Source organism: Saimiri boliviensis, chromosome 9 (assembly GCF_048565385.1).
Source record: "Saimiri boliviensis isolate mSaiBol1 chromosome 9, mSaiBol1.pri, whole genome shotgun sequence".
In the NCBI taxonomy this organism is placed as follows: domain Eukaryota; kingdom Metazoa; phylum Chordata; class Mammalia; order Primates; family Cebidae; genus Saimiri; species Saimiri boliviensis.
Window position 1 is genome coordinate 28,579,129 of NC_133457.1, and position 19,758 is coordinate 28,598,886.

At 36.5% G+C, this 19,758-nt stretch overlaps 1 long non-coding RNA gene across 1 annotated transcript in view; it reads right to left on the bottom strand.

Moving 5' to 3' along the window:
- Positions 1-1,495: 1,495 nt before the first annotated feature.
- LOC141585609 (uncharacterized) overlaps positions 1,496-19,758 on the bottom strand; it is a 38,603-nt gene continuing 20,340 nt past the window's right edge. The window contains exon 3 of the long non-coding RNA XR_012519173.1: positions 1,496-2,319. This is a non-coding gene — a long non-coding RNA (uncharacterized LOC141585609). The remainder of the gene's footprint in view (positions 2,320-19,758) is intronic.

The following is a 19,758-nucleotide window of genomic DNA, read 5'->3' on the forward strand; positions in this document are numbered from 1 at the left end:
TCATCTTCATCATCTGCTGCTTCTATTGCCCCCATACTATCCTAGGCTGTCAGATACTATGGGAGGCTGAGACTGATTCCTCTGACACTTTCAGATGCTCAGGATTATTCTGCTGTTTCCATGTCTTGTAAATTCTGAGCTTGTATGGAACACTAATCAACTACATACTTACTTATTTTAGTCCTACTAATAGAGCAGGTCAATAAAGTTTGACTACTAGCTTTGAAAGTGTCACAGATTTCCATTTGGAACTTGTATCACTTTAGTTTTTATCAGATACTGAAGAAAAGAAAATAACCATTTTGATGGCAAAAAAAAATCTTGTTTTCAAGACAAGTCCCAGATGTAAGCTACTTCTTAATCAGTGACTCAGTGATTATAACTTAGCAACATGCAAGTCTGTGTTCACTATATATAGCGCTATTTTTGTAAGCATTAAAATGAGGCTCTGATGGTCAAAATAGTTTTTTTTAATTTTCAAAATGATAGCAGCTGTTTATCCTTAATTTTGAGAATAATTTGGGGAGCTATGTACTTCACTTTTTGCCCAAAAAACAGAAATGACTTCATTGTTTAGATACAGGAAGAAATATGTTAAATCATCTAACCAACGCTGCTTGGAATAGGCTTCTTTAAAACATATTTTGATTGTGTAACTGTTCTGAACTAAACTTGGCTTGCTAAGTCTCTAGATGTTACGTAACCTCAGGGAAAATACAAAAATAAGAAATAAAGACAAAATTACGCAAAAGACAATGAGGTTGAGGCATTTCAGTGTTCACTTTTTTAAGAACCCATAATGTACCAGGTGTTGTGAATACAAAGATAGATGGGGCACAGCTCCCGTTGCTGATAGCTCCAGCTAGGTGGGGAGATAATCAAATAAAAGTGACAACATTAAACACAAAGTACAGAGCCAGACAGCATTTATTCTACCTGAAGAAAGGATTCATGGTGGAGGTAACATTTAATCCGTGGTGAAAAAAGAAAGGAAACATATTCAAGATTCAGGAACAGAATTTGCCATGAGATCCTATTCATTAGACTGTAAGCTTGGTGATGGGAGGAAGAATGTCCGATTGACCTTCTATGCACTTCTTGCCTAAAAGAATGCCTGATACATAAGATGTAATAAATATATATTTGCTGAATGAGTGGAAGCCTGATTTCAGGTAAAGGTGGGCAATTCAAGGTTATTCTATCTGACTAAAACACAGAAAGATTGGGATTAACAGATGAAGAATGGTAGAAAGGTAGATAATGACTAAATGCCATGACTATTACCTTCTAAGAAATTAGGATTTTGTCTTGCAGACTATGGCATGCCATTAATAGCATTTGAATAGGGCAGAGACCCAGGTGAGTATTTAGTAAAATGTTCAGTGGATCTTTCCAAGTGCTTGGAACTAGGGTTTATAGGTAAGGACCAATGATAAGTACCTCATATTATGAAGAAAACACTCAATTATAAGGTCACAGGTTTTACCTTCACTTCCTCTGGACTCCCCCCACCACCCTCAACACACACACACACACACACACACACACACACGTGCACACACACACACACACACACACACACACACACACAAGCAGCCCTGCGGAAGTATGGGATTCTTGGTGAGGTGAAATGTTCCTTCATTTAGCCAGGATGCCAGAACAACCCTGTAGCCTCTGCTCCCTAATCTCAATACCGATTCACAGGGAGCCATGGGAGTCAAAGTGGTCCTTTTCTTTTATCCCTGAGGGCCACAGAACGTGGTGTGATCATTCCTCTCCCTCCCTTTGGCTTTTATTCACAGGCAAATTACGGAAGAGTCCCTTTTGCTGGGCAAACCATTACAGCAAACCACCTGCCTTCATACTTTCCTAGAAGAAAGAACCAGTCTCCATGTTTCAGTTCAATAGCCACCTACAAGGTACACACATCAAGCATTCCCAATGATTATCTTATCACACCCTCCACTGCAATTTCGTGCAGTGTGGTTCCCAGGTTTTGCAACGGATCAAGCATTCATCCAGGGATGGAACCAAAATGCATTGCTTCCCCTCTTGCAGGGATCCTCAAGCTCTTGTTCCTGATCCCTAACCTTCAGGCGTCATCACTGGGCATGGTGGTGGATAGAATGTAAACACAGATGAGTGAGCAGGAAAGCCTCTCGCCACAAACATTGTCCTGAAAAGTTACTGTTTTTTTGAATTTGGAATTGTGGATGGAATAGTTCCTTACCTCTTAGTTTAGAAAGTTGTTAACTAAATCGCTGGTTGCCCTCTTTGGAATGTGGAGCCAATGAGCACTTCTTGTCCTCATCTGTAGATCTGAGAAGTCAATTTCAGGGAAAAAAAAAATTCTCTCAACATTCAATATTGGTTTCCAAAAGAAATAGAATGTGAACCACATTATGCAATTCCAAATTTTTTAGTAGCCACATTAAATAGGGTAAAATGAAACACGTAGAATTAATTTTAAAATATCCTTCAACTCAATGTAGCCAACTACATTTTAGTAGTGATCAATATAAACATAAATGAGATAATTATATTCTTTTTTGACAATAGGTCTTCAAAAACTAGTATGCATTTTACACTTACAGCACATCTTAATTTGGACCAGCCTCATTGTAAGTGCTTAATAGGTTTTTTTTGTTTTGTTTTGTTTTGTTTTGTTTTGTTTTGTTTTGTTTTTGATAATAAAGAGGTAGATTAACTTGTGACCAAAGCTAGCAATGGTTCCTTACTGATCACAGAATAAGTTTAAATTCCTATTGGAAATATATTTGTGTTTTAGTGGGTTGTCTTCAGGGGTGGTGGGGAAGTCACCTGGTGCAGGTCTCTTCTTGCCATAGAAGACCACCCTATTTAATATGGCCTTATTTTCTGATTGATTATTTAGAAACTTGTTTTTAAAACTCTGAAAGGAAGATTTTTCCTGACTCAGGTCACTGCCTTAATTAAATACAGTTGGAATTATAGAATAACTTTGCTTTGAACTTTGCATCACAACTTTTTTAAACTGATAAAATTTTCCCTCTTAAAACACAAATCAAACTTTCCTTCCACAAAGACAATTCAACAGAGCACTTTGCAGATGGATGGGTCTACTTCAATGGCCTGCTAACTGAACACAGGCTGGACGTGCCCCATCTGCTCTGTCTCAGATTTTTTCCTTCAGACTGAGCAAGAAAGAATCAAGATAGAATATACAGAGTAGAAGAGTGGTTATTACTTTTAAATTTATTTTTTATATTTTTGGTTTGGCAAGTTGCCTCATTCCACTTATGAGGTGCTTATGTCTTGTTTTTTGAAGGTGAGGACTGTGATCTAATCTGTATTTCATGAGTTACTTAGCACGTTGAGAATGCCCAATAAATATCAACCAGGAAGAGTTTATCGAACCACTAAACACCATACACTTCCTGGTTTATCTATTGTACCAACTTCCAGTGCAGAACCATCATGAATAGATGAGTGGTTGGATAGATTAATGAGTGAATTTATTTGATAGGTCACTGCCAAAATATTGGTACTTATAATTAAATACTATTTCCTGATCTTCTCTTATGAATCCAAGGAAAATAGTCTCACATTAGAAACAATTGTATGTTTAAACAAATATATAGTATCCCTTTGTCTCTGGAAATTTTGAAGCAGAGGTTAAAGTCCAGTAGACCCTATTAGCATCAATCCATAAACGTAGAACCCCTAAAATAACCTTCTGGCACCTAAAAATAAAAAAACTTTAATACCAGAATATGCAATAGTTATAATATTAACTCAGAATTATTCAAAATTGAACCATATTCAATACTGTTTTAGTGCTAACTGGGTTTTATTTCTTCAAAGCCATTCATTTATCAGAATCAATAATTTAAAAAGGAATTGAGTATAGTATAGAGCACGTACTATGTTCCAGGTATGTTTCTAGGCTCTGGAAAAAAAAAATGGAGCCTACATTCTATTGGAGTATTTATTTCAATAGTTACTCAAACAAAATATTTAATACATTTAATGTAATCAAATATTTTACTTTAACTCAAGCATTGAGTTTAATTCCATTTCTGTTTAATAGAAAATCCACAAAGTAGGTGTCGGAACTACAGCGCCAATCAAGGTCTTTTGATTATGAAATTTATGTTCTTTTCATAGTGGTGTGACAAGTACTTGTCTTTCAATTCAATTCGTTCAGGGTTAGTTTAGGAAAGCCCCAAGATCCCTTCTAGCTCTAAAACTTTCTTCTTTCTGTTTTTGTAATATAATGTTCTAATCCAAAGATAACCTCTAAAAAATTGAGTTTCAATTTGAAAATGAAGATAATAAGGCTAAAGATAGTACTGACCAATGTAACTCTTTCCTAAAGAGCGCTACAAGGAAAGCTTATGAAAATCTTGAGAATGAAAATGCAGAATAATCATATCTTTGTAGATGGTATCAAGATGAAGAAATTGTATGGTGAGTTGGAACTGTTCTGCTTTATATTCAAATATATTAACTGCCATTCTTTCAGACTTGCTCTGAAATATGTTTCTCAGGATAATTAAGAGCTGCTTGTTAAAGGGTAGAACAGTGGCTATCAGCAGCTGGGGGCGGGTGTTGAGGATATATTCATTGAAGGATAACAAATTTCAGTTAGATAGGAAGACAGGCATGGAGATTATAGTTAGTAACAATGTGTTGTATTTTTGAAAATTGCTGAGAGCAGATTTTAAATATTCTTACGACAAAAAAGAGAAGTATGTAAATTAATGTTTATGTTAATGAGCTCTATTTAGCCATTCCACAATGTATACATATTTCAAAACAACATGTACATGATAAATACATGCAATTTATGTCAATTAAAATAAAAAAGCTTAAAAATAACTGCTTGTTTCCCTATAAGTTCCATACCATATATCTATATTATAAAAGCATTTTAACCTCATCAAATGATATGGTCTCCTTTCCCTGGAAGCCTCTCACAGCTAAATTGCTTCATACATCTCTTGAATGCCAATTACTTATATATATATTTATACACATAGATATTATTTTTAATGTTGACTAAAATGGTGGTAAAGAGGGCAGGTAATCTGGAAGAGAGGAAAGGGTCTGGGTGAGACAATCCCTTAAATCACTGGAAGCCATCCATTATCTTAAAAATTACTTGTTATAAAACTTCTAAAAGAAATGTTATTCTTCCAGCTCCCTGCCCCATTTAAATAAAGGCTAGCCTCTAGCAGCAATTTGTCTTTGTAATTTGCATCATAACTTTTAAAAAATTAATTAAATCTGCCATCTCTTAAATCACCAATCAAGTTTGCTGTCTACTGAGGCAAGCCAAGGCAGCCCACTTGCAGGTGAAAGTGAGTACTCTCCATGCCACAACATTCAGAGCCCCTAGACCATCTTCTCAGTTGCACTCTACCTTTATAATTGCTTCCTAAATGTTGGCTTTTTCAGGAAGCTGCTGGTGCCTCAGAACCAAAATGATACCTACCAGTTCCCTTTCTGAACTTCCTTTGTCTCTTGATTACATACATTTCAGTAACATTTATTAAATAATTTTATGTGCCAGGTAGCCAGGTGCAGTGGCTCACACCTGTAATCCTAGCACTTGATGTCAAGAGTTCGAGACCAGCCTGGCCAACATGGTGAAATCCCGTCTCTACCAAAAATAGAAAAATTAGCCTGGAGTTGTAGTGGGCGCCTGTAATCCCAGCTACTTGGAAGGCTGAGGCACAAGCATCACTTGAACCTGGGAGGCAGAGTTTGCAGTGAGCCAAGATCGCCCCACTGTACTCCAGCCTGGGCGACAGAGGGAGACTCAGTCTCCAAAACAAACAAACAAACAAACAAAAATTATGTTCTAGGTGCCATTTCCCAGAAAGGTAAAAACGAGTGTTATTGCCTGCTCTATATTTAGTCACAATATATCAAAGAAGAGAGATACAAGAGAGAATGGGGTTGTTAACTGTGATAGAGACATGCATAGAGGCTAACAGAAGCATCCTAAAAGAATCTCTAACCCAGACTGAGAACTCAGAGGTTTCCTGGTGGATGTTCTACCCAAGACAATTCTAAAGAGAAAGTGGGATTCCTCAGAGAGCATACAATGTGAAGGCAAATTGTCTCTGTCTTTTCCTGGAATGCATACCTATCGTGAAGCTCATCATTAGTATACCATATCCCATATACTCATAGCTCCCATTCTAGATAGTGAATTCTGTAAGTAGAGGCGCATTTTTTATACAAATTTCTCTTTTGCACAGGATCTAGAAACTCTGAGTCAAGCAGGCTTGTTCTGCAAAATGCAGGTGACTTGGGATTAAGAGACCTACAAGTTTAGCATAAAAGTTTTTTCTAATTACACCAGAAATACATCACGCAAGAACTGAAATTTTTCTCATATTGAAGCAGATAAAGACATCTGAAACCTTTTAAGGAGTAGCTAAAAACTCTCAACTTTTATTTGCTTACTAAAGCAAAGGCCATGAACAGCTCAAAGGGAATCATTTCCATTTTGTTCATCATGTGCATTTGTCAAACCTCACAAAGAACAGTGTAGATAACACAAGTGAATACTGAATGGTGCTAAAGAGGATAACTTTTCATATTGTATATCAAAGTGATAGCATTGAAAATTGGTGCAGGACAAAGCAATTTCAAGAGACTAAATGGACTGAATTGTAGCTTCCTTTATCTCTCTCCTCCCACCTACAAACTTAGTTTTAAGAGTTCACAGCAGTAATTTAAAAATATTGATAATGGCCGGGTGTGGTGGCTCAAGCCTGTAATCCTGCCACTTTGGGAGGCTGAGGCAAGTGAATCACGAGGTCAGGAGTTCAAAACCAGCCTGGCCAAGACGGTGGAACCCCGTCTCTACTAAAAATATAAAAATTAGCTGGGCATGATGGTGGGTGCCTGTAATCCCAGCTACTCAGGAGGCTGAGGCAGAGAATTGCTCAAACCTGGGAGGCGGAGATTGCAGTGAGCTAAAATTGCACCACTGCACTCTAGCCTGGGTGACAGAGTGAGAAACTGCCTCAAAAAAAAAAAAAAAAAAAATTTGCAATACTCAGTGCTGGTATGTATGGAGAGATATGTACTCTAAAATACAGCTTGTAGAGGTATAAATTGATGTAACTTTTTAGAACATGAATATTACATAGAACTCTAAAAACACATTTCTTTAATCCAGCAATTCTACTTCTAAAAACCTATATATTAAAATTTTCATCATACAAATATACAGTATTGGTATAAAAATATATCTAGAATACATTGCTATTTTTAAAAATCTGGGTTACACACAGGGTATATTTTTAGTAATTAATAAATGCACTGAAAATTCTGGTAAAATGTAGTCCTAAATGCTTATAGCAATTATATCTGATAAGCAATTTTAAAATATCACTTCTTTATGGCTTTTCTAAGCATCCTCACATAATAACTCTACCTCATCCTCAAAAATTACCCAACTCTCCATACTATTTTCAAATATTTTGGAATAAATATGCATGACATTGATAATCAGAAGATCTGTTACACTATTCAAGTTCTAATTCTAGCCTTTCTCATGCTGTGTGTATCCTGCAAGTGTCTCTCTACTCCCATTTGTCACATGCAGGACATCCTCGTGACAAATTTTAGCTATGAAAGAAAGAGGATATTTGAAATTAGAATTGCTGGGAAAGGCATCTTGTAGTTTATTTGCCCACAAGTACTTGCTGATATCTTTTTTTTTATTACCACCCCCACATTCTCTGAAAAGCCTGACTTTCTTTATGTGGAAATATCTAAGCCACACAATTTGCATGCAGGCTTCCCAGCAAGCAATAGTTTCTCCTTTCTTTGACCTTCAAGTTAGGCAAAACAACCATTACATAATACACAGTTTTCTCTAGTTTGTGGATGTTACTTTAGACCATAAAGTCTTTAAGAGAGGGCTTTTTTTTGATACCCCCACAGAGATCAGACTGAAGCTGGTGAAGCAAAACACCCCATTTACTTCCTCAGTTGTGTAGTATGACAGAAAGCTGAGTACCCTGGGGAATTTGAAACTACTGTATTTTGAAAGATACTGTCTAAGTTCTTTTTAAAAATGATCTAACAAAGCATGTATAAACAGTAGACATTTGGAAATCTTCATCACGATGAATGTAGTATTCATTAACCTACACTTCATTGTAAACAAAACGGTGGTTACGTGTTTGCTGTTAATGTTGAAATCATGTTATAGAAACATAATAGACTATGTCTAAAACACAGAAACGTAAGAAAAGAAACAAAAATGCCCCTTCCTGAGTAGTTAATTCCAGCATTTTTGGTAAATCTTGGCTTGCTTACAAAGAATTGTTTCCTTTGGAAGAAGTGAGAGGAACATATTGTTTATCTGACAGGTCACTGTCTTGCAGGAAACAGAGCTACTGTAAGGCTATGTTTCCTAATGAATTTAAAAGATGATGCCATGACATTTTGTAAAATGAGAGCTAATTAGTTCAGGGTCCTGAAAAGAATAAATGCATCAAGAGCAAGTCCTCTCTTGCTCTTCTTGCTTTCCAGCTGAGTGGCATTGACATTACATTCTCCAAACAGCCGAGGGCCTCAAAGAACCTTGAGAACAAAGAAGTTAGAAGCTGATTCCAAGCTCCAGGCATGGATGAAACAAACCAGGGGTCTCAACAGCAATTCTCAGTCCTATAGATAGATGAAATGTTAAAAGAGTGTTCACTTTTCCAGAAGCTTAAACCTCAGAAAAAGGCAAAGACTGACAAAACCACGCAGCACTCAAAGATTTCAGCTTGAACACACTTTTCTACCCTCTCATGGCCTAGCTCTGACTGGGGCAGAAAGAAAATGGCAGTGCTTCTCAAATTTGAGGATGTGCACCCATCACCTGGGGGCCTTGTCTCCCAGGGGCTGCTGCCACTGCTGGTTTTAGGACTGAGTGGCGAGTTTCAGGAGTACCATAGGGCACCACATTGTGTGTTGACTCTGCAGCGGGAGTATCCAATCTTTTGGCTTCCCTGGGCTACACTGGAAGAAGAATCATTATCTTGGGCCACACATAAATGTCCTATTCAAGCCATGCCCAGAAAGAGGGCAGCTCTAGCCCTTCTGTGGCTGAAGGCCAAGAGTTCCCAAGAGCATAGCTCAGATGGTGGAGCTCGAATTCATACCTTTCTGGCACAGCATCATGACCTATAAAGACCGTGTTCTTGCTTCAGGGAGAGCAAAAGGGAGAACAGGAGGGAGTGCTAACACCTCGCTTTTGTGGTTTCCTAGCGTCTAACTCTCTAGAAGACATGTGTTCCTTCCATTCCCACCTTCCTGTAGAAGGACAGATCAGACCCCTGACCATTGCCTCAGTTCATCATTGCATCTTTTGGATGGCTTTCCTAAGCTCCCACCTGGGCCCAGAAAGGAAGCAGGTTCTGACCTGCAGTCTTTGACTATCACCATCCCCATGCTATTTATGGCCTGACTGCACCTTTGTGCAAATTGGGAAAAGGTGACCCTTCTTGTGGAGATGGAGGACAAGGACAAAACAGGGCGTGATCTGGCCAGTGAAGGGGGACTGGACTGGCTCCTGGTGGGCTTCGGCAAGGTGTAACCTGCACCATGGTTGTTACTGCCCAAAATGAGAGCCATCAGCTTGCTGAGAACCACTGAGCCTGGAGCTCCACTCTTGGCTGAGGATACTTCTCCCAGATCCCTACCTACCCACCGGCAAGGCTTTCAGGAAGCCTTGAGAAGAACCAGGAAGGAGGCTGATGCTCCCACCTGTTTATGAGCAGCCAGTGTAGTAGGCTGATGCCCGATAGTTTCTACCTTCTTCTTCATTCCTGGCTGAGAATCTACCCATGAGCCCCACAGAGCAAGAGCAGCCTGATTAATGCTCCTGCCTATGACATGGAAATTGTCAAAAATAGACCTGAATCCTTGCCTTGCCTCCCCATGATTTCTGTGTAGTATGGCCTTAAATATACTAGATAAGTCAGAAACCTAAAATAGCTCAGCTCTTGGAATAACAGAATTTGGTCCCCTCTTGCTTTTGTAAGTTGAATTCTTAATTGCTAAATTTCAGGCTTTTTTGTTGTTTATGAAAGAATTTCAAGGCCACAGCTCCATATTCGAAGTAAAGTGTGCATAAAATTAGTTGCAAGGTAATTTGCCATTAATAAATATCTGATTTCTACTTTGATCTAGTGGTTGTTAAGAAGAGTGGCTTTGGTTTTTTTATGCATGATTTTGGTGTTGATTCCTACTTTTATTTGCTGTACTGGAGAAAATGATTTCTGTGGGCCATTTTGAGGTATAGCACATGACTCACAGTTATATATGCTCTTATAACATAAGAAAATGACACATTCTCTGTTAGTAGAATACAAATACTTAAAATGTACATGTTTTTAAATATTTGAAAAGGGGTCTTCTGATCCCATTATTAATGCATTGCATTCTCACTTGGTTAAATTACCTTTGTTTCTGGAGGATTTTGTTGTGTATATATATATATTTGATGCTGTGTCCCTGCGGAATAAAGTTATAAACTCCTTGAACTACAGCTTTTACTATGCATTTGTTGTAAATTTGTATTCATCTTATATATGTTGATATTATCAGTCCTCCTTACTTTTTAAAATTTGCATTTGACTTTTTAATTCTGCACATCCTTTTCAACATTTGCCTTCATTTTTCAAGTGTGTTTCTTATAGACAGCACATGTCTGCATTTTTTAAAAATCCAATTTGATATTCCTTGTTTCATAATAGGAAAATTTGGTTCATTTGAATTCATTGCGAAGACTAATATTTTGGTGGTGTTCTCATTTTATTTGCTACTATTACTTTTTTTCTATTTTTACCTCATATTCTTGCTAATAACATTAAGCTTTCTGAGACTTAGGAATTCTCTAATAAAATAATAATAGTAATAATATTAAGCTTTATGCTAGTCCTGTTGTTTCTCTTTTTATCTCCTCATCCTGGTTTCTGAATTACAGTTATTTTATGATTTCCCATCGCCCTAACTATAACTTATTCTAACAATATAAACTATTGTAAGAATTATAGTTTATGTGTCTTTATTAACACATAAAAATTAGTAAGTGTAGCCACTCAAGTATTTTATTTGCCCCTTTAAAAGGAAACATTTCCTCCATCCTGAGCAAACTCCCCACCTCCACAGTAACCAACACTTGGGTTTATAGCAGTGGTTTCAGATTTTCAATGTTTCATATCCTGACTCACATTTTGAGATAATAATTTCTTCTGTTTAGCAATAAGTTCTTAAAATTTAAATATATTCCAGTCATATCATTTTATTAATTCATTTTTTTCTCTATATCTTAAAATTGATGGCATCTCATGGTTCAACATTAGGAAATCCATCACCATGATTCAGTAAGTAAACAAATTCAAGGTGGCACATCATATTGCCTTTTTATGCTTTTGATTTTAGTAATATCCTTCTACATTCATAATGCACATAGAGAGATAAGCAAGATTTTATCCACCAACCCTCTTTATTGCTCTTACAAATGGAAAAACATAGCTGCCATTTTAGTCAACAGTTAAACTTTATTATAGAATATTTTTTATACCTCTTCTGATAAAGTTACCTGCAACTCACATAGTGATGCTCAAACCCCATTTCGGAATTCAGTGAACTAGCAGAAGGAAATTCTAAAAGACTTGGATATTGATATGTCCACGCTTTCCATAAGAACTGACATTAAATACTTCACAAATACTATATCTTCCAGGAATTCACATTTTCTTTATTGAATGTAGAATTGTGAAATCTTTAAAAAATAAATGAATCATTATTTCTTGAATGTCTCCTGCCTGTTAAAGCAGAACTATGAAATAGCTCAAGGGAATCAGTGAAAGATTTGTGTCCATTATACTTAATAGCCTGCATGTGTCCAAATCACAGATGAAAGAATGTGGGAAAATATAAATTAAAATTGAATGTTGTAGAAGTGGCTGAAGAACTTCACCAGAATATATTAATGTACAAACAGAAAACTGATGAAAGTCAAAAGTTTGATCCTACATGCTTTAAAGGATAGGAGTAGTTTTGTGGACATTTCTTCATTTTTCTCTTTCTGCTTTTCCAGACATCTAAAGATTTGCTAGGAGAAATAAAAAGATGTATAAACTTCAGTGATGCTGAAGGTGTGTGCAAACAAATTCTCCTTATTTATGGTAAAGGTATAAATTGGCATGGATTTTCTAGAAGACAATTTAAAGGTACACACTTGGCTTCTAAAAAGTACATGTACTTAAAAAAAATCTTTCTTTTTAAGCCCAATTAATTTACAATTTATTTTAAGAAAACATTTATGTAATTATGCAAAGATGTATGTAAAGTAATTTCACTAATTGTTCTCAATACAAAAAAGGGATAAAATTCCATAAACGTCTATTAAGAAAGACCTGGTTAAATAATTTATTGTACCTCCATCTGTTCTGTCATTAAAAATGGTCACTTAAATCTCTAGTGTATTGACATCAAATAATGTCAACAATAAATTGAAAAAGCAAAAACACATAGAAAAATATCCCTTTGTCTATATAAAGAATGTCTACAACATATCTGCTTATGAATACATGGAAACATATCTGCAAGGATATGGTCTAAAACCAGATCAGTAGTGTTTCTTCGCAGTAGTGTGAAAGTAATACAGTAGAAACATTTAACTCCTTCCAATAAAAGGAAGGAGAGGAAGAGCTCACAAAATAGAAAGCAAATACTTTTGAAATTTTAGATGTAATCTCTTTTCTTCATGTTTCTGGGTATATATGGATTCAACACATATTAATAAGCAGGATGTTATATTCAATTTTAAAACTTCTATAATTGTTTGCATTGTTCCAATATATTTATATAGAAATTATTCATTGTATGTGTCTCTTTCTATTAAACTAACATTTAGGATGTAAGGCATAGTTTTATTCTTGAAATTATTATTATTACTATTATTTTTTGAGACGGAGTTTCGCTCTTGTTACCCAGGCTAGAGTGCAATGGTGCAATCTTGGCTCACCGCAACCTCCGCCTCCTGGGTTCAGGCAATTCTCCTGCCTCAGCCTCCCGAGTAGCTGGGATTACAGGCACGCGCCACCATGCCCAGCGAATTTTTTGTATTTTTAGTAGAGTTGGGGTTTCACCATGTTGACCAGGATGGTCTCAATCTCTTGACCTCATGATCCACCCGCCTCGGCCTCCCAAAGTGCTGGGATTACAGGCGTGAGCCACTGCACCCGGCCGAAATTATTAATAAATTAAAATATTAGTGACAAACATGAACTCTTGAGCTTTACAGTAAGTTAATGATAAAGAAGACAGACAATATCAGATGGAGAAATGCTTCATAAAACCCACAGGTTAGAGAAAAATCGTTAGGCATTTAATAAATGATAGATCCTCAATATTTTGCTGCACAAAAACCAAAAGTGAAACCTCTTTTAAATGCGTGTTCTCAGCATGCATTTCAAATGTCATTTTTGAAGTTTATTAATTTATGATTACATAGGGGAAGAAAAAAATTCTTTGTTTTTCTGCTGGTCTTAGGTCTATTGCCTAGGGCTCTGCAATTTAGACTGACAAAAGACAGATTAAACAAGAGAAAAACAAAGGAAAGTTTATTAACATAGGCACAATACCTAAGAATGGGAACTCTCACTAACAAATAACTCAGATGAGTGGTTAGACCTTAGGGTTATATAACAATCTTAACAAGGAATAATAAATATGTTGAGAAGTGTCAGGACAAAGGAAAGGAGCTTTGGGCTTCTAGGGGCAACAAACTGTGAGAAGGTAAATTTTTGGGGAAAAAATGGAAGATGCTGGGCATGGCGTCTCATGCCTGTAATACCAGCACTTTGGGAGGCCAAGGCAGGTGGATCACCTGAGGTCAGGAGTTCAAGACCACCCCAGCCAACATGGTGAAAGCCTGTCTCTATTAAAAATACAAAATATTAGCCAGACATGGTGGCACGCACCTGTATACTAGCTACTATAGAGGCTGAGGCAGAAGAATTGCTTGAACCTGGGAGGCAGAGGTTGCAGTAAGCCAAGATCATACCACTGCACTCCAGCCTGGGTGACAAAAAAAGAAAAGAAATAAATAAAGTTAATGGAAGATGAGGGCTAGTTAGTAGATTTGTTATATATGTTACGTAGATTCCTCTGATGCTTTGCTTGGGCTGTTTAGACTTTATAGCTGTTTCTGGTAATAAAGAATCATCCTGCCCTTCCTGATAGAGGGGGGAAAACAGAGTTTTTCTCATGTCTCCTTTTTTTTTTTAATTGCCTTTGACTCAATCCTTATGCCAGAGTGACATATTTTGGGGTGACATACTCTGAACCTTTTCAAATATAAGATCTGCCTCCTTCTACTTCCTAACAAACTCTTCTTTCTCTTCCATGAATATTACAGTTCCTGCCTGAGTCACACAATGCCCTCCCCTTTCCCGGTAGGTCAGGACACAATTGGTCTTTGAATTGAGCTATTGTAGTAGCCAAGCTTTGGAGAGTGAGGTTTCTACCTTTCATTCTGTTTCTTAAAGTAAATATTTAGTAAATGATAAGTGTATGGTGGTTGTATAGCACAGAATTATTCTCATGTATTATTTTAGCAATGAAGACAAGTAGATTTGATGTAGAATTCCTTGTCATAGGAAGCCAAAAATTTCTATTGCCCTTAGAGGCTAAATATCGATGTATCAACCCATATTAAACGTTTTTTTAATAAGAGCTGGAGTTTTGCTATGTTGTTTAGGCTGGGCTTGAACTCCCAGATTCCTCAAGCAGTCTTCCTGCCTCAGCCACCTGAGTAGCTATGATTACAGGTACATGCCACTATGGCCAGTTTACCCAAATTAAGCTTTAACAAATCTTGTCAATAAGGTTTTCCTAAATTATTCTTTAATACAGTCATGTAAAACATATAACACTCAATTATGAAGTTTTTAAAAACTTGAAATTTAGGAAATTTTGAATAAAAACAAATAAAACTTTTTTTTTTTTTTTTTTTTTTTTGTGGGGGAAAGAGTCTCATTCTGTCACCCAGGCTGGAGTGCAGCTCCTAAGTAACACGGGATTACAGACCCCTACCAGGAAAGAGGCAATAAAAAGTCATTGCTAATTTTCTACTCTAGGTTTAAAAAGCTAAGGTAAACTTTTCAAGTATCTTTTTTCCCTGAAGCCTACATTTTGTTATTACTTTAGCTGGAAAATGACTCCAGTCAATGACTCACTCCTCAAGTTTCCTCACCATTCTGACATGCATTCCAGCATCCCTTTGCCATTACTTCAGCAAGGGTAGATATAATATGCTATGGAAGAAAAAGAGCAGCAACCTGAACTTAAGAGTTGAATTCCTTTTGTAAAATGAAGACATTCCTGAGACTGGGTTCCAAACAAATACATTTTTAACTTCCACTACTGTGATTTTTCTGTCTTGGTCTCTTTGTTGATCCTGTCAGCCAGTGGTTTCTCTCATGCCTGTCAGAGCTGAAGAGTCTATTCCTTGTCAATTCAGATGCAGAGTATAATACATCATTGGTTTTGAAGTGGAACAAACATCCTTTAGTAACAAAACCAATCCAAAATAAAAAAGGATATATTACTGCTGACTGTGGTGGTTGTCAGTAAAGATGTTTTCATAGCAACTTTTCCTTCAAAACACAATGAACATCTGCGCTAGTCTTTTACCCAAATGACAAATACCTTTCCTACTAAATCATGTCTTTACAAAATTAGAAGGCTCTATTTTAAACTTTGAATTGCTTGACATTGAAAGTAATTCCAATTACAATAAAATCTCCCACTTACATAATTATTAATTCAAATTTGCACCTTTTTTCCTGAATTTTACCTGCTGAGAAATCTTTACAGTGCTAATGATGAACATAATGATTAAGAATTTTGTTGCTGAAGTCTCTCTATGCCTCAGTTTAACCATGTTAAAAATTGATAATACCTAATTGATAGAAATTGTGATAATAAAATAACACCACAAATGTGATTACAACAGAACATGGCAAAATAAATGCTAAATTTTTAAATAATAGTTTAAGGGTTTTTTTTGTATTACTTTAATTAAATAATTGATAAATAGTTTTCTTGCTTTGACTCTAACATTGAGTATTCATATTTCTGCATGTAGGAGAGGAAGGATGTGATGCTTTCCACAGCCCATCATAAGGGTCATGGCCAACACTCCTATAATGAAAGATAGGCTAACAAGACAAAAAAGTATAACAAATTTATTGAATTTTTTTTTTTACGTGACAGAGAAGCCTTCAGAAGAAAGGCTCAGAGAACCAGGGAAAACTGCCATCTTTATGTTTAGATTCTATGGAGTGGACAGCTGTGTGGAAATGCAATTGGACAAAGAATGAATCATCTAATAGTAATGGACTGAATGTAGAAACCCAGCAGGAACTGTCTATTCTGATTCTTCTTGGCCTCTCTGTGTAGCATTTCTTCCTCCTGGGTATGAGGCAAGATTCCTTCTGGAATTAGGGTTTGATGACCTACTGAGGGGAGGTCAGATAATTTCTTTATGGTCAGCTCCAAGATAGGAAGGCAGGATAAAGTTAGAGTAATAATTCTAGCTTTTATTTTTGCCTTTGAGGAAAAGCGGTAAGGTTTCTATGACCCACCTCAGGAAAGAGGAATTCTAGTTTCTATGGTTGCCTTGAGGGAGAATGAAGGGCAAGAGGCAGGAGGGCGGGAGAAGTCAGAGACAAACTGCTTCTCAGGCTGCGTCTGAATCCTTCACTTTGGGGTATCGTTTCTGAGCCTCAATATGCAAAATTATGTTTAACTAGGGGTTTAATATGGCCTTTTGAGATACACAATTCCTATGCTTTAATCTCACAGGCAATGGTCTTTATAAAAATGTGTTGAGGTTGAAAAAAAAAAACAGCAAAACAAATAAAAACCTGAAGAAATATTCCTCATTGAAGGTCCAGCTTATGTTAAAAAGGAAACTACCATAATTTACTCTCTTGAGAAGGGTTGTACAGCAAAGGAAAATTCTTGGATGTTTCCTTTGCTTGCCCCATGGATCAATTCTATTGATATTAAAATACTCCTAGCAAATGTACTTGCATTCTCACTGATTCAGTCTTTATAATTCACCACCAATTCTAAAAATAATTAGAAATTATTTCAGCCAACAGCTCTTATAAGTGTTACATGCATAACAATATTTCAATATCAGAGACTTCTTTCCCATGAGAAGGTATTTTCAACCTGAAATTTATTATAAATGACCTAACAATGAACTATTTTTTCAGTAATTGGCAATTATGGTCCAATTTGTTACACCCTCTTTATACTAGCAACTATCCTATATTTCCTTGTTGCCTACATAATATTGGTCATGAAAAGGTTAAACACTAAACCTCTTGAGTCCTGCCAGCCAAGGAAAGACTACTGGTGTTACCCAGGAAGTGTCATGGCATTCTCATTTCTGTTCAATGAGGGAAATCTGCTTTCAATTCCAAATCCCAATAAGAAAGCAACTCTTCCAGACAAATTAAGCTAAACAATCCATTGTGACAGCTGAAAAGACAATGTGCAAAAGCTCAGTGGAGGCCGGTAGGAGAAAGGCAGAGATGGGCTGTAAGAGCTGCAGCAGGATGCAGATACTGAGAAAAGACATTCTGTTAATAAAGCTCTTAGCTCCAGGCTTTTTTACAGAACATACTGGGAGTGAAGCAAAGCTTCCTTAGCAGTACTCTGATGCCTTCTCAGCAGGATAAGGTAGGGCAATTCACAGTGAAGGCAAGGGTCTAGGAAAGTCACAACCCTAAAAACCAATGGAATGCTCACAGGGAAGAAGGTACCACAGATCTTGGAAAGTACAGAAAAGAAGAGATGAGCAGCCTGTGTTGTACAGAAACCAATATATTAATGAGATACATCTAGCAAAGTCGTTTCACAAGTTCATTAGTGAGTAGGCACCAAAAGCCAACTGTAAATCCTATATACTTCCACATATGCATGCTTATATTACTTATATTTTAAACAGACATATTCTCAGGCTGTGTTCTGAGCTCAGTTATTCTAAAAAGATGCTTCCATTGTCTTCTTGGTACTTACTCAGAAACTTCAGTTATCTTATTTATACCGTGTGCTTACTGGTTGTCTTACAGATGAGGGCAGGGGTCCTGTCTTCCTCACTTCCACATCCCCAGGATGTAGAATAATGGTTGGCACAAAGCAGGAACTCAACAAATAGTCATACTATTTTGAGTCCATTAATCCTTATATCATCACATGATTTAGGGTCTATGATTATCTCCATTTTACAGATGAGGAAAGTGAGGAATAGAGAAATTAAGTAACTTGCCCAAGTTATGCACGGATAAGTGGCAGAGTCAGGATTTGAAGCCAGGCAGTCAATCCCTAGCATTCATGCTCCAGGGACTACTGTCTCTAGTGGTTACGTATGTATTTATAAATGTATATATTTGCAGAAATAATTGAAACATTTCTGCCTGGGTTCATGATGTATTAAAGCATCACTAAATCCTTATGAATATAATTTAAACTTCTTCCTACTATAGACAGAGTAATGGCCCATAATGGACATAATGATTATCCCATCATACACCTTGTACTATATTAGTTTTCTTTGCAATCTCAATTACACTTGCTTTTTTATTATCATGGTTTTATAAAACTTTATGACTGGAAAGTACCATAAAGAGTTGTGCCTCATATATGCTAGACATTTATGCATTTTTATAAGTAATTATAAGTTTTTATGCAGCAAGATAGCCCCAGGTTTATGATTCCACATCTTTTGTGTTGTATCTTTTGTAGCTAGTTCATACTATAATGTTGGCTGACTTAATTCAGTCGCTTATTAATATCTATATAGTAGAATTTAGGGGCCATTTCAATGGACTGTGGAGAGAAAATAACTGAAAATTGGAAATTGAGGGCATCTGAGAAAATCCAAGGTGTTTGCCCATCCTGGACATAAATCTCAGGAAGACTATCACTTAAAACTAGTCAAACATTTAAACAGTTAGACAATCAATTTAGTGGTTGCTTCATTAAGTTTACTGAACTAACAGTTTTTTACCAACTACTGAATAGTCACAGTTGCAAATGATCTACACATTGTATTACAAATGGGATTAAGCAGTTATGCTGCCAGACAACTCCAGGTGTGCCAAATAACCAGACCCCTTCCTCCAAGAGAGTCACTGAGAAACTAGACAGCGTCTGAGCATTGTGGGAACAAACACTGAAGTAAATGGATTCTAAATTCCTTCGAGTTCTAAAATGCTATAGAGATCTGAGAAGTTTATGAACTTACAACAGCAGGCAACATAGATTATGCTTAGAAAGCAACATACTTGATGAACTTTTGTAGTTCATTTAATGCAAATAGGCTTCAGAGCTCAAGTCACACTTTTGTGAATAAACTTTGGTACACATTGAACATATTTGATTCAATAGTTATATTTCTGTCTGACATGAGTAAATTACAGAATGTATTAACCTTAATAATTTAATTAGTATGTCCCAGTTGTAATCACTCACTAGCTGGGTAGCCTTGGCCCAATTAATCACTCTAAACCAGTTTCCTCATCTGTAAAATAGGAAGGAAAATAATAGCTCATAGGGTTGTTAAGAGGAGTAAGTAAATTATGCATGTGCCCTGTCTGGCACACAGTAAGTGTGTATTAAATATTTCTTAAGTACTAGTATTAGTAGCTTCCATATTTAGAGAGCCATCAA